The sequence below is a fragment of the Uranotaenia lowii genome, chromosome 1, assembly GCF_029784155.1.
Source record: "Uranotaenia lowii strain MFRU-FL chromosome 1, ASM2978415v1, whole genome shotgun sequence".
Classification (NCBI taxonomy): domain Eukaryota; kingdom Metazoa; phylum Arthropoda; class Insecta; order Diptera; family Culicidae; genus Uranotaenia; species Uranotaenia lowii.
The window spans coordinates 54,926,754-54,954,313 of NC_073691.1; the positions used below are offsets into that span (position 1 = coordinate 54,926,754).

The 27,560-nt window shown below is 37.8% G+C and overlaps 1 protein-coding gene across 2 annotated transcripts in view; it reads right to left on the minus strand.

Moving 5' to 3' along the window:
• LOC129752115 (monocarboxylate transporter 12-like) overlaps positions 1-27,560 on the minus strand; it is a 308,960-nt gene that overhangs the window by 165,196 nt on the left and 116,204 nt on the right. The window contains exon 1 of one of the 2 annotated variants that reach the window (XM_055747913.1): positions 15,436-16,095. The exons of the other annotated variant lie outside the window; for it this stretch is intronic. The gene's annotated coding sequence lies outside the window, so the exon portion shown is untranslated. Of the gene's footprint in view, positions 1-15,435; positions 16,096-27,560 lie in introns of those variants that run through there. 2 annotated transcript variants of the gene reach the window in all.

Genomic DNA, 27,560 nt, shown 5'->3' on the forward strand with positions numbered 1-27,560 from the left:
CAATGTTCTTTATTTTAAGCTTAAAATAAAATCAAAACAAAATTTATACTTAAAAAATTAAAAAAAAAAAAACAGAATCCACGTTGGCATCGCTTTTTAAATTTTTTACATTAGTAGAAATTAAAAAATTTAGCTGAAATAAAATAATACATTAACATTTTTGTAGTGAGCAACCATAATTATATATTACAAAATCTTCTTCCATGAGAACGAAAAACGCCTTAAAAATGCCATCTGTATTATTGTGTTTACGGAGATCATTCCGAATTCTCAATGTTTTGACCAATAATGATCGCGATTCATCACAATCCATGGAGTTTGAAAGAGCCTCCTATGCTGCCAACTCTTCGTTTGTAAAATTATCTGCAGATTCTAACTTTCCATCAGCAGACCTTCTCTTCGAGACCGCATTTCTCACCCAATTTTCTATGAATCGCATGAAATCGCATGAAAAATAGGAAAAAAAAGTACCTAAATTTGTGAAAACACTCACCTGCTGCTACGATAATTCCAAAGTTAAAAAGTAAACAAATGAAAACACCAGCCCAAGAAAAAAGAAGAAAATGACAGCTGAAATGTTTCGGTGATAAAATTTATGCACCGTATGATTTCTTAATGTGAAATGTTTCCAGTGGATGAAAAATAATTATAGCGTCAGTTTTTCAATGACTAGAGTAATTTATCATCTAGAAGTCACTTGATAAATAGATTAAAATTATGTTTGTATTTCATTTATTTCTGAGGGTAGATTTTTTTTTTATCTTTATTATGATGTAGTACATTTTTGGGAACAACTGTCAAATACATCTTCGAACGATCGATCCTATAAAATAACCGTTGGAAAACCGTTTATTAGACCCCCAAAATTTTACATGCAAAGTTCAATGCTCCTTGAGGAAAATAAATTAAACGAAGATCATCAGCCAACTAGCTCATAGAAACTCGGAATAAGACTATCAATAGGGGAAAGGTTTCTTAAATGAGCCTATCGGGTTAAATGCACCTACGGCTGTTTGAAGAGATGGCTGACAGGACAACATATCTAATCAATGCATTTTGAGGGTAATACGCTTCGGACATACGGCAAGAAAGAATTCTAGAGTTTGTTTTGATTAGGTCGTATGAACCAATATAAACAAAATTGAGTTATTTACTGCAAAAGATTGATAAACATGTATTTTATCTTTGGTAAATAATTGGTTTCATTTTATCTTTAAATAATTTTTACATAATCATTTGAATTTTGGACGTATGTTGACTTTCTCATTTTTGAGTGCAATTTGGTTTTTAGGTCATTTGGCGTTGCGTGTATTTGCCGTGATGCAAAAGGTCGCTAAAACAATTCGGGCAGGTTAGTTTTTACGACGTTATGCTTCGCCGCGAAAAGTTCTTCCCAAAGTGAATAAAAATCGTGTGAATATAAAAAGAAACTGTGTCCTGGAGTGATCATAGCAGTCCTAATATCATAGATGGATCAGAATTGGTGTTGGGTGAGTACGATAAGCTTTACTTTCCACCGTGTGAATGTATTCAGTATTATTTTCTTTATAACAGAGGCAAACTAAGTAAACAAAAGAGATGGATGCTTTTCACACTGCTCGAACGACTAGTAGCCCCGATGGTAGTGTTGGAAATATCCGGGTGGACTCCCAATAGCCAGTCCCGCAATGCTATAATTACAAATTACTTTCGATCAATGACTTCCGCGTTCTAATTGGATAGGATTATCATCGAAAACCTTTTTTAATCAACTTCGAATTAATAAGTGAAGATTTGGGCCGATCAAATCAGTTTATGGAACAAAAATTATCGTTTGATCAAAAGGACGTTTGCGCCAAAACAGGAATGCAATATGTCGTAAGTACTTCTTCATTGATAAGAAATGAATTAATGCAAGTTTCAAGGACATCATCATGTTCTGCGTACAGTATAACATTAAATTTCGCATTTGCAGATGAATTTGACCAGCAATCATAAAAAAAGAATTAAAAAGGTGTTTCGAAACTTAAACATCGATTTTCTCAAAACATGCCAAGTGGTTCATACGACCTAATCAAAACAAACTCTAGAATTTTATGAATAAACCAACTCAAAAAAAAATCATACTAGGTTTTGATACCTTTTGATGTAATATTTGGACTTTTAAAAATTATACGTGAAGAAGCTCAAAACAAACAATTGCGTGGTTTTAGTTTCTTATTCAAATGAACCTAAGAAATAAAACAAATTTAAGCTTTTATGATGGTTTCATAATGATTGGAAATGGAATGAAGGAGTGTTTTTGTATGCCCCCATAATGTTTGTATAATGCCGATATCTTAACATAACAGGTAAAATAGAGTAAATGTATGATTTTTATCATCAAAACTTTAAATTTAAGTTCTAAACAAAACCTTTAGAGAGAATTGAAGATCTTAAAACAGATTTTATAAAGTTTTTCTCATGGATGAACTTCCTCCATAATATGGCTACCCTAACTTTTGTTTTATTCTAAAAAATAACAACAGAAATATTTGTTTTTATAAAACTTCAGCTTTGTCGTATGAAAGCTATCAGTTTCTAGCATTTCTAATAAAATTGTACGGAAATATTGCCAAAAAAACAGAAATTTTGCCTAAAACATAAATAGGCGCATTTCGCCCGCACGGTTTGAGGTTCGACAATTTTGACAACAGTTATAAAAAAATCGATTTCTCAAAAACCGAAGGAGATTTCAACAAAAAATTTACTCCAATGTGTTGAAAACAGATGTCTGCTCATGTGTATATAGTTTTTGTACACATATTGGATGTAGGAGAAAGTCGGGTAAGACGGACACCCTAAGGTAGAATCGCTATAGAAAATCAGATATTGCTTTTTTCATTGCAGTTTTCGTGCAGATGGGCAGTTTAACAGATGGGTAGATGGGTAGTTAAAATACCTGTAGAAACTTATGTGTCCGTTTTACCCGACCTTGAAGTGTCCGTCTTGCCCGCTTTAGCAACTTTTTTTTTCAAAACGTTTGTTTTTTAAAGCCCTTTGACCGAAATTCGCAGATTTTCCTCCAAATGGTTAAAAAGAAGCCTAATATACACTCTACCATTGAAAACGGTTGAAAGTTTTGAAAATTTTGCGACTTATGAAGTATTTTATGAGGGAAAATTACATCAGATAATGGATCCTCAAAGTTTTTGTTTGTTTTGTTTACTATTACGGGACCTTGCTTGCTATAAATAAACAAAGGGTCTCGAAAGTGTTGATACACTTGAGGCGAACATATTCCTATCATTAGGTTTGTGCCAAACATTGTAATTTTCGAAATATTGAAAGTGTCTGTTTTACCCGCTGTGTCCGTCTTACCCGACTTTCCCCTAATATTTGATTTAATCAATATTCTGCTTAATAGGCGCATATAGCCCGCTCCTCCCCTACTTGTTGTACAATGTTCGACCTTCTGTCAAGTAATCCTAGATAGGAGTGTTTAATAAAGTTCTGACTACTGAGTAAGCGTCGCATTTTTCTTACCGCACCGAAAGTTATATCCCTTTGCTTTAAAACTTGACATCTCCTTAGGCTAAGACCGGATTTGCCTTGAAAACGGCACATCCAATGTCTTTCAAGCGAAAAATATCGATTCTGAAGCCACCGTTCGTCGTCTGTTGTCATAATAAATATTGCCTTCATCTCATATTTTACGATCTTCGGTATGGGCTCTAACTTCAGCTTGCTGACTTCTCTGCATGGAAACCGATGAGTAGGGGGGATACATTTGTATGGGCTAACAAAAAATAAACGAATGAAAATAGCACAACACCGAACGATAGGAAAAATAATACAAACTGCTGTTTCATGATGTGCTGGCCGGGTTTGTCAGAAGGAGTGAGGCACAAACGCTTAAAGATGGCACGGCATTCCAGATGCCAGTCAGGTCCCATTATGAGCACATGTACTAGACATTTAATTCCGATAGCGGATCTTCCGCAAATACCCTTCGGCTTAGCAGAGCTCAGGCTGAGGCCGACGCAGAGGGCTTTTCGAGTCATCCTCAATTTGGCACAGCAGAGGGAAACCGTTTAACTCCAATCTTCCGTTGAAAGTGCCAGCTACTAGCTAGACTTTATACGATTCACTTGTTTTCCATAAAAATGATAACAATTTTATGATTATCTCATCTGGGCTGCTACAAGTGTGGCAACTGGCCGGATTGCGCCCTTTGCAATCAGAAATGGTATCACCTGGTGCCGGCCGAGTCGAGTTGCCAACATTCGAAGAAGGTGCTAAATGGGCGATAGAAAACGGCTCTGCAAGATACCTAAGCGAGAGTACATTCATATGGATTTATGCGATTGAAATGGGAGCTTCGATTCCGAAAGAGGATAAAACTAGTGGCCATCCCCTTGGGTCGCTTCACAGTTAGAGCGATAGCAACTTGAACTGCACGGTTCCAGTTGATTAAGTTGTTCCTCGTTTGATTGATGGTAGGGTAATTAAAAGTGAGTGTGATAAAAATTGAAATCGAATCGCTCCGTTAAAGCCGTTGATGGGACGGATCTCTGACGAGTGACGATCAATGTTTGAGTGAGGCTGCTTTTGTTGGCTTCCCTCTTATAGACAAAAAATGAGTTTCTGTAGAATTTTTCAAAACTTTGACGAGCCAGGTTTGGGAAACAAATTGTTTTTACACACGTACCATATATCTGATAAAGGGTGATACGGTCAAAATTTGGTCAATATTAACTTGACGTATTCCTTTCAATTTTGCATTTAAAAACTTGAACACCCTCATTTTGAAGGTGTGTGTGTGTGTAGAATGTTGCTCCTATTTTGATTTTGGAATTCACTCTTCAGTTGTCAAAATGTCGTCCAAGGAAGAAGAGCAGCGTATCAAAATTTAGCTCGCGCATCGCGAAAATCCCAGCTACTCGCACGCAAAGCTGGCAAAACCGCTAAAAGTTGCCAAATCAATCGTAACAAATGTAATTAAAGTGTTTGGGGAACGTTTGTCGACAGCCAGAAAGTCTGGATCGGGGGGAAATCGAAAACCGGAAGCCGCTGAGACGACAAAGAGAGTTGCCGCTAGTTTCAAGCGAAAGCCTAACCTCTCTCTCCGAGATGCCGCAAATAAGCTGGGTGTATCGTCTACAACTGTGCATCGAGCCAAAACACGAGCCGGACTATATACTATCAAGAAGGTAGTGATTCGAAATCGCGATGATAAACAAAATACGACGGCCAAAGCGCGACGAAACCTACGTCAAAGCCGACTACAAGCAGCTTCCGGGACAGGAGTTTTATACGACAAAAGGAAGGGGAAAGGTAGCAGATATTTTCAAGCACATGAAACTGTCAAAGTTCGCGAAGAAATATCTGGTTTGGCAAGTCATCTGTATCTGTGGCTTGAAAAGCAGCATTTTCATAGCTTCCGGGACTGTCAACCAAGAAATTTACGTGAAAGATTGTTTGAATAAACGTCTGCTGCCTTTCCTGAAGAAACACGGTTGTTCCGTACTGTTTTGGCCGGATTTGGCATCTTGCTATTACGGTAAAAGGTCGTGGAGTGGTACGCCGCCAACAACGTGCAGGTGGTTCCAAAGGACAAGAACCCTCCCAACACGCCAGAGCTCCGCCCAATTGAGAAATACTGGGCTATTTTCAAGCGGAACCTAAAGAAGACCAAAAAAACTGCTAAGGACGACCAGCAGTTCAAGGAAAACTGGCTTTCTGCGGCGAAGAAGGTGGACAAGGTGGCTGTACAAAATCTGATGGCAGGGGTTAAGCGTAAGGCCCGGCAATTCGGATTTGGAAAAGCGGAAGCCTAACTGAATATTTTTCCTGAATTTTATATTAATTAAACTTGAAAAAGAAATAATTTGATTTTTTAAATGAACGATTTCACCGATTTACACGTTTTCCCTTGACCAAATTTTGACCGTATCACCCTTTAGATAAATTATGAGATTGCAAAAGCAATAAATTTTGCTTGTTAATTAATAAGTTTTGGTAAGGTGATGTTCAAAAACTTATGATATTATTTAAGCAAATGGACCATTCAATTAAGAAAATCCCCTTATGCTTTCAAATGGACTCCAACTATCATAATGCACTTTTGATGCTCTGCGGACTGACATCTGCGGTATCATTTCTCACATTAAGACCTCGGGTATAGCCCTATACGGGGCACTTCACGTCATCATGCAAAAATGAAACCCATGTTCGCGCAAATTGATATTTGCATAAACTTTGGCTTTCCTGCACACTTCGGTGGTGCAAACTTTGGCCGGCGGCAAAGCTCGAAGCCTAGACGTCTCCATAAGAAGTCGCTCGACGGAAGAATCGTGATCGCGCCTTAAGGGTCAGGGCTTTGGCTGTCCATTATCGAGATGATTTTTCACCACCATGGTTGCATCGTTGGAAAACTGTGGAGCCCCAGACTTTAAGGTCCGGATCGTGGGGAGAAATTGATTGCTCTTGATTGGAATAATTGCACTGGTTTAAAGTGAGTGCCCTGCCCGGTACATGATTCCGAGGAAAAGATCGACGGTAAATTCGTTCAGGGGGTTCGATTTCTAGGACGTTTTTGTCGTGAAGGGGTGGAGGGCTATGATCATTATGGTATACCCAGTAATTCTCATAATCATAATACTTCGAAATGGTTTGTAACATTATAGCTTTTGGCGACATGTTCTTGATTGCACATTTAATTATACGCTATTTGAACAAAGGAGGGTTGAGACATCTCATAAAATGTGACCCATTAAGGTTGGTATATATGCTAATTGTACCTTCGATGGATGATTGCAATATTTACATAAATATGATAACGATCCGGTGGAAATAACTCTCTTGAATTGTGAAATGGACGCAGTTAATTTGGGGTGTTCTTCTTGTTTCAAGCTTTGTTTCAGTTCAATCAAACATCATCCATGACAGAATTTTGAAGTAACAGGAGGCATCACGGTATAAGTATATAAGGTAGGCTACTAACACGAGTAAACAACTCGTTTGAATGCAAACTAGTGACGTCATTACTATCTGCCTATAGCGAGCCGAATCAGATCACTAGATGGATAGTAATGACGACATCATCGGGAAGATATCACCTTATTATATTGTACACCGTGAGGAGGCATAACCGAATAATCTGTTAGTAGTTACGAATCGAAGCAACCTAGTTATAGGATAATATAATGGACGATGGAATCGAATAGTTATTCTTTCTCTCCTAAAAAAAAACCCGTAAGATCTGTCAAAAGTTGGGTGAAATTTTAGCTGCATCCCGCTTGCACTAGTGGAAAACCATCACCCAAATTTGGCACCGCTTCATCGCCTATAGGCGATGGAAGCGCTGCCGAATTTGGGTGATGGTTTTGCATTAGTGCAAGCGGGATGCAGCTAAAATTTCACCCAACTTTTGACAGATCTTACGGGTTTTTCTTAAGGAAAGAAAGAATAACTTTTCGATTCCATCGCCCATTGCATGAAAATAAAATTTAGTCTTTAGTTAACAGCCAAACAGTTCAGTCGAACTTTACTTGCCCTCCGAATCCCCAATAGGTTGTGGGCTCAGATCACAGTAGACGTTATTTTAAAAAGAATTTTTCGCTGTCAAGTTTGAAAGTTTCGGGAATCGTCATGGAAGGAAGGGGCCGAGAGGTTTCAATCGTAAAACTGAATGGTTCCAACTACTCGGTATGGATATTCAAGGCTGAAATGTGAGGACATGTGGAAGTACATTGAGGATGAAGTTCCGTCGCTGATGACGGATGTATGGATGGGAGGAGAACGCAAAGCGAGGGCGACCAATGCACTGCTCGTTGAGGATCAGCAACATGCCCTGATACGCAATTCGAAGATCGCCAGGGAAGCTTGGGACAACCTCAAGAAGCACCACGAAAAAACGTCTCTCTGCTCGAAGGTTGCGGTACTGAAAAGGATCTGCAACATAACGTACAAGGACGGGGACAGAGCCATCTTTTTTAACTGGAAGAGCTGCGAAGCTGTCGTGTGCTGGACAGGATCTCGGGGAGCTACTGATGGTCGCGCTAGTCCTTAGAAGCCTCCCTGATTCCTTCGAAACACTCACGACGGCACAAGAGAGCCGTTCCGACGATGAGCTGAAACTGGAGCTGGTGAAGAGTAAGCTATTTGACGAAGTGGCGAAACGAGAACGCGGACCCTTAGGATGCAGCCGGCAGCGCTGAAGACAAGTTTCATCGGGAAAAAGAAATCGCTGGTGTGCCATTTCGGCAAGACAAGTGGCCACAAACAAGAGAAATGTCGATTATACGCGAAGAAAATGGAACCGGAAAAAGGTCGATCGCCAAAGGCAAAAGCTGCCCGTAGTGGAGAGCAATACGTAACATTTGCTCTGATGGGCAGTACGCAAACACATGTTGGTGACTGGATTGTGGTGTGGACTCAGGAGCGTTCCGGCACATGTGCGGCGACAGAGAGTTTTTCAACAAGATCGTCGAAAGCCACGCGAAAACGATCAGCCTGGCCGATGGAAAAATCGAAAAAAGTTGAAGGTGTTGGCGATGGTCAATTGTTGTGTTACCATGACAATGGAAAAACTACGAAGATCACCCTTGGAAACGTTCTGTTTGTGCCGAGCTTGGAAATGAATCTGCTGTCTGTACCAATGCTAGTCGAAAAAGGAGCAGAAGTACTATTCAACGAAGGAGGATGCTCGATTCTCGCCGGAGGCCAACAAGTGGCGACCGCAGTCATGACTGGCGTACTCTACAAGGTGAAGACATCGCAGGAAGTGGTCATGGCAGTAAAAGATCACCATAACGTTGACTGCCAGCATGTGTGACAACGGCGCTTTGGGCATCGTGAGCTAAATTCGATCGGTGAGATGATGCAGAAAAATCAGGTGGTCGGACTGAAGATGTACGATTGCGGAGTACGAGAGGGATGCGACTGCTGTCAGAACCTGAAAATGAGCCGGAAGCCGTTTCCGAAATCGGTGGAAAGAAAATCTAGTGCTGTGCTCGTTCTCGTGCACACCGACGTTTGTAGAAATCCCTTTACATGCTCCATGTAATAAAGCAATCGTATAAAAAATTAAAACGGTTTGATTTGTTAAAACAGGTCATTTGAACTGGAATGGTCTGGCACAAATATTGAAGCGGCCTTCTCATTGCCAGCTCGGTAGAAAACCAAAAAAGAGATGATATTAATTCCAAAATAACCCTTCAGCTAGAAGACCATTTAAGTCCCTTTGCCAGGATAGGAAACTTTATAGAAGGTAATCAGTTGGGCTTATTCAGCGAGTCACATGACGTAACCGTCCAAATTTTTCCTCATAATTCTTACTCCAATAGCTTCTCCAGGTTAGAAGTGCCAGCTCCGATGTGTTGTGATCGGTCTTGTGATTTGGAGCTCATTTAATGCTTGTTTTTTGTCCTGAAACATTTCTTAAAGTCAGGAAGACGAAATTCCACTATTCACTACACTTGACTCGCAGAAAAAGCCTCAGTAAATATTTAGATTTTTAGCGAGTAACTTTCTTGTGCCACTTTTTTTTTTATAAAGTATGGCCTTTAGGAAGAACTCTTGTACTTCATATTAAAAATATACATATTAGAGCTGTCTATGTAATACAAACCACTATACCCAAAAAATTGATAGGATATTTGTTACAACATCACCAAGATTCAATATTGACACGTGATGGACAGGGATGGTATCGATCTCTCGCCCTTCGGTTTCCCTCATTTTATCGTTTTGCTGTAAGATACAATATCGAGATTTTATTGAATGGAGAGGGTTGGTTGCCTGTTGATTTGGGATGTGTAACATTAAGTGGCTTATTAATATTGACGTCGCATCATAAAATCGAGGCCCACGGAGAATATATTCGACTTTGTTGATTGAAGCTGGAGCTATAATATAACGGAGTCTAACTTATTTAAAAGAAAGCATTTTTGGAAGATGTTTATACACAATCAGGATCATAAACATGGATTTATGTTTGATGTTACGACGAACGTTCAAGGTTAAAATCCATCCTCCCTATCATAAACGAGAAGAAAATCTATCTATTATCGACTCACCGAGTTGAAACAAGTTTTCCCAAACATTCGTACTCTTCTTAAGGTTGTTTGTTTCAATAACTGGGCGCAGGCCATTTGGTTCCAAAAATATTTCCCTCCAATGCTAAGCTTCCGGACATCTGTAGTTTAGTGGATTCGGAGAGTTTGACCCAGTTCTACCATTCGACGAAAGCTGCCTCTCATCGGAAATAAAACCTACAAACATGAAAAGGTTAAGCTTTATTTTCCCGCTATTAGTTTCGGGGGTTTACGACACAGTTGAAGTTTTTCCGGCTTCGTGAGATCAAGGGCCGCATGATGACGATTGACGGCGAATGTTTATTGAGCGTAAAAGCGTTTTCCGAATCATAAAGTGCTGATTACATACGAGCACGTGTGGGCGCATTCTGTTATTTTTGCTTCGAGAAATTGTTTTCTTCAGAAAGCTAAGAACTGAGGTTTTGAGGCAACTTTAAGGAAACTTTTAATAACTTGGTCTTTTTACCGTTTTCATGTGTTATTTTTGCTAAATTATGCATTAGCAATATTATTTAAATCAATTTGTCAAGTCTGAAAACAAAATAAACCCAACAAAAACAATAACCCATTAGGATGAGATATCAGTTTCTCACGAATCATCATCATTATCATCATCAGCTCCGTTTCAGATTGCTATCAAGAGCCATTTATGGATCGCGATAATCACCGTTTCAGAGGACGCTTGACAGTTTGGTTTGGAATATGGTTTCTTCTGCCCAAAAGACCACCCCATAATCATTACTTTCAACTACCTCTTTGTTTTATTTTGGTAACTTCTTGGAGAAGGTACAGTAAGAGGAATAATAATAATCGTTTAGGAGCCGTCCTATTTCATGTTTCTTTAAATTTTCTTAACTTTTCAGCGGTAAAATTTGAAATTGATTACTGATCTTTGCTTAACTTTTACCAGCTTTTACTTATTCTATATTTGGTTAAAAAGTGTAAATATTACAAGCGATTGAAATGTTATTACTTTGTAAGCTATACTTTTTAAACAACCTCCTCCATGGAAGCTTAAAAAGGTCTTTCACTCGTATCAACAATGAATAAAATCCAACCGATTTAGACGAAATCGCTTACATTAATAAAACTTACAACTTTTGATGGTATGAAGGACATTCAGGAAATAAATCAAATTAAAAAATATAAAATAAGATAATAGTTGTACAATAAAAACTGAGGTTAAATAAAACAAATTGAATTTCTAAGGCAACGTTTGTTATTTTGGCAACACTAGGCAAAACAAACATTACAAAGTCAGTCATTGATCGATTCGTGTGAGTGACAAACGTGTTTGAGTGAATCTCTAAATTGAGATTCGTAATTATCGTGGACGCACGACAATGGCGTAGTTGGTAGAAAAAACGCAGAGCGTGCAGATTTTTGAGGCTGCTGCTACGAATAATTTGTTTCTGATTCGGCCTCCGGTAGAAAGACGGATTGGCACAGGAAGCGCAGATTTTTAAGGCTGCAGCTGGTTTTCGCTTTGATTTGGCTTTTCGGTGGAAAAAGACGGATTAGCTTAGAAAGCGCAGATTTTTAAAGGCTGTTGTTGATTGCTTTCTTTGATTGAGCTTTCCGGTGGAAAAAGTCAGATTGGCTTAAGAAGCGCAGATTTTTTAAGGTAGCTGCTGCTGTTTGTTCGTTTTGATTTGGCCTTCCGTTGGAAAAAAGACGGATTGGCTGGGAATGCGCAGATTTTTAAGGCTGTTGCTGATAGCTTGTTTAGATTTGGCCTTCCGGTAAAAAAGCCAGATTGGCTCAGAAAGCGAAGAATTTTAAGGCTGATTGTTTGTTCTGATTGGGCCTTCCGGTGGAAAAAGATGGATTGGCTTAGAAAGTGCAGATTTTTAAGACTATTGTTGCTGATTGCTTGCTTTGATTTGGCCTTCCGATGGAAAAGATAGATTGGCTTAGAAAGCGAAGATTTTTAAGACTGTTGTTGCCGATTGCTTGTTTTGATTTGCCCTTCCGGTGGAAAAGACGGATTGGCTGAGAATGCGCAGATTTTCAAGGCTGTTGCTGATTGCTTGTTTTGATTTTGCCTTCCGGTGGAAAAGACAGATTGGCTTAGAAAAAGAAAATTTTCAAAGCTGTTGCTAATTGTTTGTTTTGATCTGGCCTTCCGGTGGAAAAAGACAAATTGGCTTAGAGAGCGCAGATTTTTAAGACTGTTGCTGCTGATTGCTTGTCTTGATTTGGCTTTCTGGTGGAAAAAGTTAGACTGGCTTAAGAAGAGCAGATTTTTTAAGGTCGTTGTTGATGATTGTTTGTTTTGATTTGGCCTTCCGGTGGAAAAAGACGGATTGGCTGGGAATGCGCAGATTTTTAAGGCTGTTGCTGATTGTTCGTTTTGATTGGGCCTTCAGGTATAAAAGCCAGATTGGCTTAGAAAGCGAAGAATTTTAAGGCTGATTCTTTGTTTTGATTGGGCCTTCCGGTGGAAAAAGACGGATTTGTTTAGAAAGTGTAGATTTTTAAGACTGTTGTTGCTGATTGCTTGTTTTGATTTGGCCTTTCAGTGGAAAAAGACGGATTGGCTTAGAGAGTGCAGATTTTTAAGACTGTTGCTGCTGCGTGCTTGTTTTGATTTGGCCTTCCGGTGGAAAAGACAGACTGGCTAAGAAAGCGAAGATTTTTAAGGCTGTTGCTGATTGTTTGTTTTGATTGGGCCTTTAGGTCGAAAAAGACGAATTGGCTTAAAAAGTGCAGATTTTTAAGACTGTTGCTGCTGATTGCTTGTTTTGATTTGGTTTTCCGGTGGAAAAAAGACGGATTGGCTTAAAAAGCGAAGATTTTTAGTGATTCTGCTGATTAATTGTTTTGCTTTTGTCTTCCGGTGGAAAAAGTGGATTGGCTGAGAAAGCGCAGATTTACAAGGCTTCTATTGCTGATTGTTTTGATTTGGCCTTCCGGAAAAAGACAGATTGGCTTAGGAAACGCAGATTCACAAGGCTGCTATTGCTGATTGTTTGATTGGGCCTTCAGGTGGAAAAAGAAGGATTGGCTTAGAAAGTGCAGATTTTTAAGACTGTTGTTGGTGATTGCTTGCTTTGATTTCGTCTTCCGGTGGAAAAGACAGATTGGCTTGGAAAGCGAAGAATTTTAAGGCTGTTGCTGATTGTTTGTTTTGATCTGGCCTTCCGGTGGAAAAAGACGGATTGGCTTAGAAAGTGCAGATTTTTGAGACTGTTGTTGCTAATTGCTAGCTTTGATTTGGCCTTCCAGTGGAAAAGACCGATTGGCTTAGAAAGCGAAGATTTTTAAGACTGTTGCTGCTGATTGCTTGTTTTGATTTGGCCTTCCGTTGGAAAAGACAGATTGGCTTAGAAAGCGAAGATTTTTAGGGCTGGTATTGCTTCGATGGAAAAAAGACGAATTGGCTCAAAAAGCGAAGATTTTTAGTGCTTCTGCTGATTGTTTTGATTTGGCCTTCCGGTGAAAAAAACACTGATGGGCTTTGGCCTCCCAATGGAAAACGACGGATTGGCTTAGAAAACGAAGATTTTTAAGGCAGTTGCTGATTGTTTGCTTTGATTTGGCCTTTTGGCCAAATTGGTATAGAAATTTCAGATTTTTAAGACTGTTGCTGCTGATTGTTTTTTTTTTAAATTATTCCTTCCGGTGGAAAAGGCAGATTGGCTCAGAAAGCGCAGATTTACAAGGCTGCTATTGCTGATTGTTTTGATTTGGCCTTCCGGTTGGAAGGGCGGATTGGCTGAGAATGCGCAGATTTTTAAGACTGTTGCAGATTGTTTGTTGTGATTTGGCCTTGCGGTGGATGAAGACGGATTGACTTAGAAGGCGCAGATTTTCAAGGCTGCACATGGGAGTCATGCGTTAAATTAGGAAGCGTTTTTATGTGCTGTGTGATTGAGACAATATCTATTAGATCGCTGCATAAATTGATTTTTGCTTCAAATTTTGCTAACATGAGAAGAAGGTAATTATTTCATCGAATTAAAAAAAAAGGAAAATTCTGAATCAAATAAAAAGTATTGAAAATGGCAGATTTTTCTTGCTTGCGTTTTGAATAATTTCATAAAATGTTTCTCAGAACAAAAACACATCAAAATTTAAGCAATATAGATTTTTTGGATTTTTTATTTTCATCCTGCGCCTAACCAGCATTCAAAGTTGCAGTCAAAGGCCCAAAAACTTAATAGAAAAACATTTCAAAATATTTGTTTTATAACATTGGCTTGTGGTTGTTTCTACAGGCAATGTATTGAAAAATCAAGGAATATTTATGATATAAAGTTACATTTAGTAAACTTTCAGTACATCTGTTGTGATTTTTGAATGAAAACTTTTATACCACACACATTTCCGAACGAACAAAATTAAAACTTGTTGCGCAAATTGAGGACTAAATGAATCGCTTCCAAATGTGGAGTCCCTGTTCTGATCCCTATTTAGGTTCAACTCCAGATTGCTGCCTAGATTAAGCAAATGTCAGCTGTGCTAGCGATTGTTCAACGTTGTTGGTTGAGTTTGGCTCTCATACACTGTCTGTGAGGTGGGAGCGCAAAGACAACTTATATCAAGATGCCACATTCATTTCTATGATTTCAGTTGAAATTGGGATCATTGGGACATATTAAGGGATCAATTTAAAAATTCTGAACCTGTATGAGAATATACATTTTGATCCATTCGTTCATGGGTAAAGCAACACTTAAAAGATTTAGCGTACTTCAATAATAATAAAAATAAGCGAAACTTTCTTATCCGCTAATTCACTTAAAATTGAATGAGAAAATTAATTCGCTAACCAAAAATTTATGATGTGCAAGACACTTCTGGATTCAAAAATCTTTTCAAGTGTTGTTTTTCCATTCTAGAATGATTCTGATCACACGATGATTCAAAATAACAACTAAAATTAATACTGTTTTTTTAAATTCAATCCTTGTTACCCGCATTTTTCTTTGTCAAGATGCATCTTTCTCAAATTAGGTCGAATGAACAAAATAATTGCGAGTGAGAAAAGAAGGTTTTGATATTAATTACAATCTGATTGGATTTAACAATTGTCTTCAACCTCATGTGTCCATTACAGAATTTATTAGATATCTCCAATTCGCACTTCATCGCCACTTTAAAGTGACAGTTATAGCGCCGCCTTGTCACGTTTTCGTGTCGTGCACGTTCGCGGTTTGTTTTTAAATTAGAAATGTATCTTTGGCTTTTGTTGGTGGATTAATTTACGAGGGAGTGGAGTTTTACTTTAGTTAAGCAGAACGTGACTCAAATTGAAATACATCTGAGGTAAAAAGCTATGGTTAGCTAATTATATGTTGACTTTGTATAGTATGACAATTAAATATATTTTTAAAAATATCTATGTAGACTTTTCTGTTCAATTAATAACAACCTGTCCCCACTGAAATCTTCCCAATTTGGCATTGCGGAACTTTCCAGGCGGTAGGAATGCGCAGCCAAGCCGGTCCGGAACTCGACAACACCACCGACGACGACCGGTCTATTAGGCCTGCATTATTTTATTACGCTTTATTTTTAGCCGGATCAGCGACAGCAGCGGCACACACAAACACACTCTTTCTCTCGATACCGGAATCTCTCCAGCCAGAGTTCATCGAAATCGAAACTCATCACCCGTAGGACTCGCTCACTGACTGACTGCTGGCTGAGGGTATCCCACTATGGCACTCGTACGAAGAACCATCCAAACTCCACAGGTGGTTCCCGGCTGGAGGTTCACCATTTTCGTCACCCAGATTTTGTCAAGCCGAGCGGCGGCCCGGCTCCGGTGATTTATTATCGAGACTTCCCCCTTTATTCCTCTTCGGTTCAAACACACCAATTCCCGTTAGAGAATTCTTGATCCACTTGTAACGCTTTCGTTTGGGCACCTCAAGTGATCGACAACCCCGATCTCCAAACTTCCAAACTTCGACGAAAAGGGAAGTTGAGATTGAAACGAGTTCACGCGCAACGCTCTCCGATCCTACGATATTCGCGTGTGGTCACTCCAAGTTGTTGTTTTTGTTTTGGATCAAGACGATCGCGCAGCGATCGGTGATACAATGCGGTCCGATAGCGTTCGAAATCCGTCGTTCCGGGGAGAATTGGGACTAACTGACCGACCTAAACGATTCGCGTCCGATGGCCAGCAAAGTCATTTACGTACTATTGACTTCCTCGGTGGATGATTCGTTTAGTCGAGTTTGTCGAGAGTTGGGCCAGCAGCAGATTCAATTTTTTCCTCTTTGCCTTCAATTCCGATGCCGGTTCCAGTGAACGACGGCGACGACGATGGCTCAAAAACTTTCCCCCGCCCTCCACAATAAGTTGCAACGTGCTGCAACTGGTTGGATACAGCAAGGGGAGACAGGGTAAGGTGGTCAGCTGAACTGGTACCACGAACAACTCTAGGAGGACCATCGAATCGAGAGTACCTACCTTAATACTACTAGCGAGCGACACGGTTTGAGAACATTCCCGGCGCGTGTTTCATTCTGGATGGGAATCGCGATTTTATTGGGAGCACAGTGGGTGAAATGGTTGGTTTTGTAGATTGGTAAACAAACATTTCGATCCCATAGTTTTTGTATGGAGAGTTTTCATATGTAACACCGATTTTTTCCACACGTTCACCGGCAAACGTCACCTAGTACAAAATTACTTTGAATATTGAAATGCCAAAAAATTGTGGATATCGTTTTCAATAAACATGATCTTGTACTGAAAGTGACAAATACGCTCTGCAGGTGTTTGCAGATGGCGGCAACTTTACACGATTTGTCTATGTATCGTGTGACCAACATCTTTTAAATAAGTGGTCGTGAATCTCGTTTTTAAGCTTTTTTTCCTCAGATTTAAGCTTTTTTTGCCTTGAGAGCATAGGAGACGAAAGCTTAAATCTGAGGAAAAAAGCTTAAATCTGTCAAAACGAGGGGAAAAAAGGGTAAATCTGAGAGATGTGCTCCATAGGGTTTGAATAGCGTTGCCGCCGCCTGGGTGTTTGGAAGATGGGTTGGTTCACTTATACTCGCGTAGGAACCCTAAACCCAAAAATGCACCTGTAACCTCTGCCCATGATTCGATCAGATCCCAGCAACGATATACAATCCGTGTGGAGCACATCTCTCAGATTTAAGCTTTTTTCCTCAGTTTTAAGCTGTTTTCTCTGATTTGAGCTTTCATCTCCTATACTCTGAAGGCTTTAATCTGAAAAAAAAGGCTTAAAAACGAGATTCACCAACACTCAGTAAAAAGATGTTGGTCACACGATAGGGGAAAAGTTCATATAACGCCCCATGTGGCTAATACGCGCCACCCTTGTTTTAAAGCATCTGAAACATTTTAAGCCTGCAAAATATTACCAATTTGTTTGAAATGCTGTGATTGGTCATGGCAAGTATGAATTTTTCCTTAAAATGCCCCTGTGTCGTGATAATTTCACAATTTAGGTTTTTCTTCATTTCGATCTAAATTTTAAAACACTTTTAGTAAGGTGTCACCAAGCAGAGAAAAACGAATAAGACAATATTTTCTGACACATCGATAGAGAAGAATCTAAATTATGATTTTATGCTAAAAAATCATACTGAACTCGCTAAGGCATGCTTTTCATGGGTATGTTCTATCACGGCCCATGCGCTCGTTATAACGCGCCAATCGTAGAAGGCTGAAAATAGCATTAATTTTTCAAAAAGTCCAATTTTCATTGAAAATGAACAAAAAGTCTAAAACCATATTCTGAGCGTTAATTCAGCCCAAAAAATCTACTTTTAATTTTTTTTAAATTTGGATTAGTCCATTTTGATTTTCTTTTCAGTCAAAGTGTCTGTAAGTATTGGTGTGTTTTCGATCTTCGGCTACTTTCGGGTGTTTTCGGCTTCTAGGCGCGTATTGAATACACAGCGGCGCGTATTTGCAACATAGTTTTGTTCTGTGGATCAAGTTTTTGAAGCAACTATAGCAATATTCCTCCAATTCACTCGCTCCATGCCAAATCACGCTCCACCCCAGTGATTTTTAAAATTTATTTTCCGCTTCGCAGCGAAATAAATGCGGAGCGCAACTGCGAATCTATAGTTGAAACAAAATTGTCGCGTAAATCGCTGGGAGTGAACGCGACCTTCGAGTGAGTTCCTTGTGATTCATCCGAAAGCTTCGAAAGCGGAAGAAACGCCCCTCGGACATCGTACCAGAGCCAGGCGGCGGCAACGCTATTCAAACCCTATGGAGCACATCTCTCAGATTTACCCTTTTTTCCCCTCGTTTTGACAGATTTAAGCTTTTTTCCTCAGATTTAAGCTTTCGTCTCCTATGCTCTCAAGGCAAAAAAAGCTTAAATCTGAGGAAAAAAAGCTTAAAAACGAGATTCACGACCACTTATTTAAAAGATGTTGGTCACACGATACATAGACAAATCGTGTAAAGTTGCCGCCATCTGACCAGAGCACGATGCCCGAAGTGTGCATACATGGGATGGGATCTTCGGCTTTTTCCTTCCCAATGCGCGTCCGTTTCTTTCCCTTTTCCCGCATATGATTTGAATGTAGGGGAAAGGTTTCCTAAATGGGCCTATCGGGTTAAATGACCCTAAGACCGTTTGACGAAATGGCTGACAAGACAACATATCTAATCAATGCTTTTTGAGGGCGATACGCTTTGAACATAAGGCAAGAAAGAATTTTATGAATAAAGCTACTCAAAAAAATTTAAAAATTCATACACCTTTTGATGTAATATTTTGACTTTTAAAAATTCTACGTAAAGAAGCTCAAAACAAAAACTTGGACGGTTTATGCTTCTTATTCAAATGAACTCAAAAAATACAACATATTAAAGCTTTTATTGAGGTTTAATAATAATTATAGAGTGGAATAAGAGGGTGTTTTTGTATGCCCCCATCATGTTTGTAAAATGCCTCCATCCTAAAATAACAGGTTAAATAGAATAAATTATTGATTTTCATCATTGAAACTTCAAATCTAAGCTCTGATTAACATCTTAAGAGAAAATTGAAGATCTCAAAACTGATTTGATAAAGTTTTTCTTATAGATAAACTGCCTCCAAAGTATGGAAAACCTAACTGTTATTTTATTCCATAAAATTATAAAAGACATAGATTTTTTTAAAACTTCAGCTTTGTCGTACGGAAGTATTTATTTTCTAGCAGTTTCGATGAAATTTTACGGAAATATTGCCCAAAAACAGGAATTTCATTCAAAACATAAAAAGGCGCATTTAGCCCGCACGGTTTGAGGATCGGCATTTTAGACAACAGTTATAATAAAATCGTTTTCTCGGAAACGGAAGGAAATTTGAACACAAAAATTTCTCCAATGTATAGAAAACAGATGCCTGCACACGTGGATATAGTTTTTAAACACATATTCGATGTAATATTTCATTAAATCAGTATTCTGCTTAATAGGCGCATATAGCCCGCATCTCCCCTAGATGTTTGTTCATAATTCAGCGTGCGTCCGTTGCGGAGTAATAAGGCCGGAACAAATTTCAAATCCTTCTTTTGTCTCTCGGAGTTTGAACATCGCGAGGGGGGGGGGGGGGGGGGACAATAAAAAATAATACGAAAAACGAATAAATTGGAATAAATTGCACGAAAGCTTTTATGCAACCAAATTGCATACTATATTATTGCATAAAACTTATAAATCAAGTAATTTTTAAATCGAAAAATTCAATAAAATCAAGAATACAAAATGTGAATTAGCTTCCATCTTCCAAAATTTAGTTGTTGGTCTTGTAATCTTTTGGATATTGGAATTTTTATTTGAAATTTACTTAAAATACTTAGAACTTTATTTATCCCCCCCTTCGGGATTTTGGGAATTTCGAAGGGGGGGGGGGGGGAGGGGGGGTGACAAAAGAAGAAATTTATATTTGTTCCAGCCTAATTATTTGATGGTTGGCCGATGAGAATTATTAAACAAACATCAACGCCACCACAACCTTTCTAGTAAAGTTTAGTTTAGAGATTTGGGAAGTTTCAAGCAAAGTAAATATAATTTCAGATTCAGATTTCAGATTCAAATTTCAGATTCAGATTTCAGATTCAAATTTCAGATTCAGATTTCAGATTCAGATTTCAGATTCAGATTTCAGATTCAGATTTCAGATTCAGATTTCAGATTCAGATTTCAGATTCAGATTTCAGATTCAGATTTCAGATTCAGATTTCAGATTCAGATTTCAGATTCAGATTTCAGATTCAGATTTCAGATTCAGATTTCAGATTCAGATTTCAGATTCAGATTTCAGATTCAGATTTCAGATTCAGATTTCAGATTCAGATTTCAGATTCAGATTTCAGATTCAGATTTCAGATTTAGATTTCAGATTCAGATTTCAGATTCAGATTTCAGATTCAGATTTCAGATTCAGATTTCAGATTCAGATTTCAGATTCAGATTTCAGATTCAGATTTCAGATTCAGATTTCAGATTCAGATTTCAGATTCAGATTTCAGATTCAGATTTCAGATTCAGATTTCAGATTCAGATTTCAGATTCAGATTTCAGATTCAGATTTCAGATTTAGATTTCAGATTCAGATTTCAGATTCAGATTTCAGATTCAGATTTCAGATTCATATTTCAGATTCAGATTTCAGATTCAGATTTCAGATTCAGATTTTAGATTCAGATTTTAGATTCAGATTTTAGATTCAGATTTTAGATTCATATTTCAGATTCAAATTTATACATAATTCTTTTCAGTTTCAGATTTCATATTCAGTTTTGTTTTAAATCAGGATCAGAACCAGACATTCTATTTATTCAAGAAATGATCATTTGTGAATAGTTTTATTGTAGATTTCCAGGCTTTGTTAGGTTTAAATTATGATTTTCTGTCTATTTTCGATAAAGGGTTTGCAAATGTGTTTTGTTTCGCAGGTGCTTCGTAAGAATAATTAAATAAGCTGTTTTCAGTTGAAACATATTTATCTCGAAAGATTTTTAAGAGAAAAGTTTCCGATGAAAAAAATCTGAATTCAGCTTATGATAATCTCAAAATTCATAAAACAGAACTTAAAACCAATGTTCGGAAAATCGCTCAAGAAAAGCAATCAGGATTCGTTTCAAGCCAGAATAATTTTACCTTCGAGTGCTGTGATAGGCACGTGGTGAACGTATCCGTTGAATATTTTTCGAACATCAACATTAACTAGATACATAAAAATATACCATGCTCCATCGGGGGCTAACGTTGCTTTTCGTCACGTGGCTAATCAACGGTGATCGACATACTTGATGATACATTTTGAACGTCGCTCTCATAAACATTCACTAACGCCTGTACTTCAATCATTGTTGATAATGATAGACGATCATGAATCTCTCAGAAGGAAAATCTGAAGAAATACCAGGACCACATGTTGAAAAAAGCCATAGCACATGCAGGACAGTTCATTGCGGTTACTTAGTAATGATTTTGTTCTTCTACGCAAAACGAAAAACTAAAAATCACATTGCAACCTTTGAACATCTCTCAGAACTGATACATATCAGTTGTGATCCTAGAAGGTGAAAAACCATCAAGGAAGGCAATCACCATCGAGACGTTCGTTGCTGATAGTCTGCGTCCTTCTTTACCACATCATGTTTTGCGGGAATGTATCAAATACAGCAGCGTCGTTGTCATGCATGATTGTTTATATGATTTGGTTGCAGAGGAAAAATTGACTGCTTCGATTTTTTGGCTCTGAATGCAGTAAATCATGGCTGATGGAAAATGATTGATTTTCGGAACATTGCTTAAAACTTATGTTAAACTCAGAGAATGCTGAAAAAGGTTTTTTTTAATGTTAAAAATATTGTTCAATTTGGCTTACCTGAAAGTTTACGTCGTTGCTGCTTTAACTTCTCTATAACTATTTCCTTAAACACTTATCATTTTTATATCTTCTGTTTCACACATGTTTTTTAAAAATATTTTTCAATGATATTTCTTTTTAAAGTGTTAACTCTCCTCTCCGATGTTTCTGTTATCGATCTATAACACTTTTCCATCTGTCCGTTTGCTTTAAATAATTTTTTTTTAGCTGATTCTAACACCTTTGAAGCTCGAAACAAACTAAATCACTTCGCACCACCGAAACGAAGAACTTTAACCAGGTCTACGCGGATTCGATGCACAGCTGAAAATTAAATCTATTCCAACAATATCACCAATGACATCACACGCTCCGTTGAAAAAAAAAATTGACGAACACCCGCCACATCTGCACGGATTCGAAGTAGGAACACCCGTATGAAATGATCATCGAATCTCATGAAAATGAAAATCAAAAAGATGGAATCGCACATCTGGTGAATTTTCTGCACACTTGATGAATTTTGCCGCACACTTGGTGAATTTTGTGCACACTTGATGAATTCTGCCGCACACTTGATGAATTTTTTGCACACTTGATGAATTCTGCCGCACATCTGATGAATTTTGCTGCACATCTGGTGAATTTCAGCGCACAATTCAGTGTGTTTTTCTCGCGTTTCAAATGAATACTTCATACCGCTGAGTAGGAATGAAACTGACTGAACTCCTTCTAAACAATATCAACAATAACAGCCAGCATTGAACAAGCAGGTCGCCCAGTGCCAACACATTCAATAGCAATTGCCTCCATCCATAGGAAACATGCATTTCAAAACTGTGTTGGTGCGTGAAGAAGGACCTCGACACAAAATAGACCTATAACCCAGCGATTTTTTAAATTCATTTTCCGCTTCGCAGCGAAATAAATCCGGAGCGCAAATGCGAAACTACAGTTGGAACAAAACTGTCGCGTTAGCCGCCGGGGTGAACGCGACCTTCGAGTGAGTTCCTTGTGATTCATCCAAAAGCTCCGAAGCGGAATAAACGCCCCTCGGACATCGTACCAGAGCACGATGCCCGAAGGGTGCATACATGGGATGGGATTCGGATCCGAGCTGCGCTGTAACAGTTTTTCGTCGTTTTTTTTTCTTTACTTTTCTGCAGAGCCCATTGAAAATCATTTGAATCGTTTGAATTAAATTATAAATAAATTTGGACAACTTTCAAATTGATTTTGAAGAAGAATCAAATTTAAAAATTAATCGTTGAAAATTTAAACAGAGTGTGTTTCAGATATTTTTTTAAAACATTTTTAAAATAATGGAGATAATTGTACATCAACTATTGAAAAAGAGGAATCAAAATTTCAATAAATTAATGTTCATAAAATAAAAAGTTCATCAGAAAAAAATGTTTGATTTGTAATTTTTTAAATTTCGCTAGAGTTTTTTTTTATTAAAAGAATTGAATTCATCATTTCTTATTCTCATATACATTTATTGAAGAAGGACTTTCGAATTCCAGCATTTCAAAGCATTGAGAAAAAAAAAGAAAGAGAAATTCAAAAGAATAATATTTTTTAGTTTCTTTTTGTTTTGATAGCAAAAAAATTAAATACAATCGATGAATGAATATGATCTATAACGGGACATAAAAGGAGGACTTTCGGATTTGATACGAACGACATTATGAAATTTTGCAGATTCATTGTAGAAACTGCATTTATTTAAACAATTTTTTTTATGAAAGTTTGAAACATATACTAAAAAAATGAATTTTTCATGTAATATGTTGAAAATAATTCCTGTTAATGTTCAATTCATCTGAAAATGGACAAAAATTGGTAAAAAGTATAAATATTAAAAAATTCATCTCAACATTTCTCAATAATTAAAATCGCAAAAACAAAGTCAATCCAGTGATGTGCATGCATACAATACAATAAATTATTTAAGAAATCCAAATTCTGATTCAGACGGATTTCAGTTTCAATATTCTCCATTGAAACTTAGATTCAGATTTAGATTTCCGATTCAGATGGATTCCAGATTCAATTTTCACAATTAAAACAAAGATTCAGATTTAAGATTTAGATTTGAAATTTAAATTTAAGGTTATGATTCTGGATTTTATATTCAAATTTTTAATTCAGATTTTATTTTCATATTTCAAATTCTGATTTCATATTCAAATTTCTGATTTCATATTCAAATTTCATTTCACAATTTTCCCGTTTGTTTGGATAACGTGCCGCTATCAAGCCTACCCCTTTCTGATTTCAGATTCAGATTTCAGATTCAGATTTCAGATTTTGATTTCAGATTCAGATTTCAGATTCAGATTTCAGATTCAGATTTCAGATTCAGATTTCAGATTCAGATTTCAGATTCAGATTTCAGATTCAGATTTCAGATTCAGATTTCAGATTCAGATTTCAGATTCAGATTTCAGATTCAGATTTCAGATTCAGATTTCAGATTCAGATTTCAGATTCAGATTTCAGATTCAGATTTCAGATTCAGTTTCCAATTTTTTTTGTTTAGATATCAGATTGAGAATTGAGATTCGTATTTCACAATCAACAAAATTTAAAAAAAATAATCAAATCTTATAGTCAGATTTCATATTCACAATTCATATTTAATATTTGTGATTCAGATTTGAAATTTCGATTCAGATTTCTTTCAGATTCCAAAAAAATTATTATGTGACTTTCAAATCCGAATTGATAAGTTCAAACTTCCAAACACAATTTTATTTTCATATAAAATTGTGAATCAAAGTTTTATAATTTGCATCATGACATGTAAAATTAAGATTTAAAATTCAATAACAGTTATTAACAGTATGAAATCCAGATCATGGTATTTTGGGATAAGAATCTGGATTCAGAAATTACTTTTCATAAGCCTCAAATTTTGGAATCTGAATTGAATATTTTATTTTTCAGAATTTGATTTGGTGATTCGGAATATCGTTTCGTCAGAAGCAATGTTTTTTTTTGGATTAAAATTCAGATTATGTAATCGGATATCAATTCAGAAATAATTGAGATTTTTGCTGAATTCGATAAATTAAACGGATCAATCTAGAATGCTGAAAAGCCAAAACTGATTTAAATTTGCACTGTTTACATTTCATTGCTCAAATTTGTTTTGGTAAAGGATCGAGAAAAGGATAACAGAATAAAATTGACAGCTTTTAAAAATTGATTTTCGGAGAGGCAACATTGAGCCACGGCTGCGATCACATCTCCGAGATAAGAAAATGTAGAAATGAATATAACTAATTAAAAAAATATATTTATATTTTAAAATGTTTGATTTCGTTTAGTTTTTGGATTCTTTAATCCAAATTACAGAATCAAAACATGGTACTTGAATATCATAATTCAAATTTTGTTGGTGTTTTGCCAAATTGTTCATTGGAAAATATTATTTTTTTTTGTATTTCAAAATTCAATTGCATGATACTGCTGATTCTAAACTATTGCTTCATTTTTTTAAAAATGTATTGGTTATTGGTTATTCAGACCATTAAATACAAAAATCAGAATTTATGCTCCTGATTCCCATCTTAACTGATAACCCGAAGTGCTTACATGGGTATCAATTTGATGCTTTCAAAAATCAATTTTCATAAATCATAACCAAAAACTCTAATTTCAGAATTCAGTTTAAATTCAAAACATGTTAGGTATTCAATTTACAATATAATAATTAAGGGTTTTGTTTACTTACATTCATAATCCAATCCTCGTTCTTTTCAAATTCTTCACTTCATCACAAATCACTTCATTACATAAGTAAAGTTTATGAATACTGATACTTGAAACAGTAGTCAATTCCACATACGCACGACGCTATAGAAAACTACCGCCACGTCCGCACAGCTTCAAAGCACGGGTGAAACTGAATGTCTTCGCAAGCAATATCAACAACACCAGCCGCCACGCTACTGAACCAAGTGAACGGACCATGAGCCAACACATTGAAAAGCAATTCCGTACATTCCAAAGAAACAAGAAATTTTAAGCTGTGTGGGTGCGTGAAGTTGGACTTCTACAGAAAAAAGACCAAAAATATTCTAAGTTCGGAATCTCAAAGCCGCTGCGCCTTCGGAAAACCACCCATTTATTCACTTGGAGGCGGAATCGATGAACGGGAATGAATTTTTTCTTGCTGGGAATATTCTAAGTTTGGAATCTCAAAGCCGGTGCGCCTTCGGAAAGTCAACCATTTATTCATTTGGAGGCGGAATAATAAATAGGAATGAATTTTTTTCTTGCTGGGCAATTGCTTCAATCCATGGGAAACCTGAACTTTGAAACTGTGTTGGTGCGTGAAGAGGGACCTCGACACAAAATAGACCGAAAATATTCTAATTTCGGAATCTCAAAGCCGGTGCGCCTTCGGAAAATCACTCATTTATTCATTTAGAGGCGGAATCGATGAACGGGAATGAATTTTTTCTTGCTGGGTTGTTGCTATTCAGCTGGCGAATGGCTTCCTAATTTCACTCATCGTTGGGAGTGGCTTCACCTCGTCGTTGGCTACGCTGGCGAGGTATCTTTCCTCACCGTCTTGATCTCCAGCATGTGCGCCGTTCAGGTGTTCATCGAAGTACTGCTTCCTCCTTTTTATCATCTCACGATCGTCCTTATCCCGGCACAATTCGGCTTGCGGCACGAAGCCTTTGCGGGATGCTTTGTGTTTCTGATAGAACTTTCGTGTTTCCTGGGAACGATGCAGCTGCTCCAGCTCCTCGAGCTCCTCCCTCCTCCAGACGGCGGTTTTTCAGACTCGCTGCTTTTTCCGCTGTCGGTGATTTTTCACGTTCCGACAAATGCTTCTTCGCACTACTGCCGCCCGCGCGGCGTTCTTTTCGTCCATCACCTTCGAACACTTCTCGCGAACCTATATAGCAATAGGATACGACGGCAGTATTCAGACGATCTCCTATTCCTTGCTACGGGTCTCGTCTTGACTTGTACTTTTCCGAGTGTTAACTACAGCAAGTCCTGAATAAAATTGGCCTCTATTACTCTGTCTGGCGCGGCAATACGGATGAAACCCGTTCCTGTACACCTCAGCTATGCCGAAGCTGACATTGCATTCGGTTCGAGCTTTGAGGCCTGTGTGTCAGAATTATGATGGCGATTACAAAAAAGTTAAACCTTGCCGAAATTCACAATACGCGAATACCGTGGATAACCCCATCACCAGGAAGCATCTTACGGATCTCGAAGAAACAGCGTTTTTTGACTGTTGAAGATTAACCATGGAAGAATTTTTTCTTTCCGTTCAATCTATCTGAGTTCGTAATCATCTTCGTGGTAAAAGAAGAATTTTATTTGGGTTGGGGTGGAATCTCCCTACCTACCTAAGAGTCCGGCGCCGATTGACCAACGCATAGGGCTGAGATAAAAGATCTCCACTGCTGGCGATCCGGAGGCGGCGTCTTAACTTGCTGCCAGCCAAGGTTCTAGTCAACTGTGCGGATTTCAGCGGCAAGACTACGCCGCCACGAGCTTCTGGGCCTGCCTCTTCTTCGATGCTCATCTGGATTCCAGTTAAGCGCCTCTATGCATATCTCATTTTCATCTCTTCGCAGCGTGTGCCCAATCCATCTCCACTTACGTTCCCGAATCTCGATTTCTAGCGCCTTCTGATGATACCAGTAGCG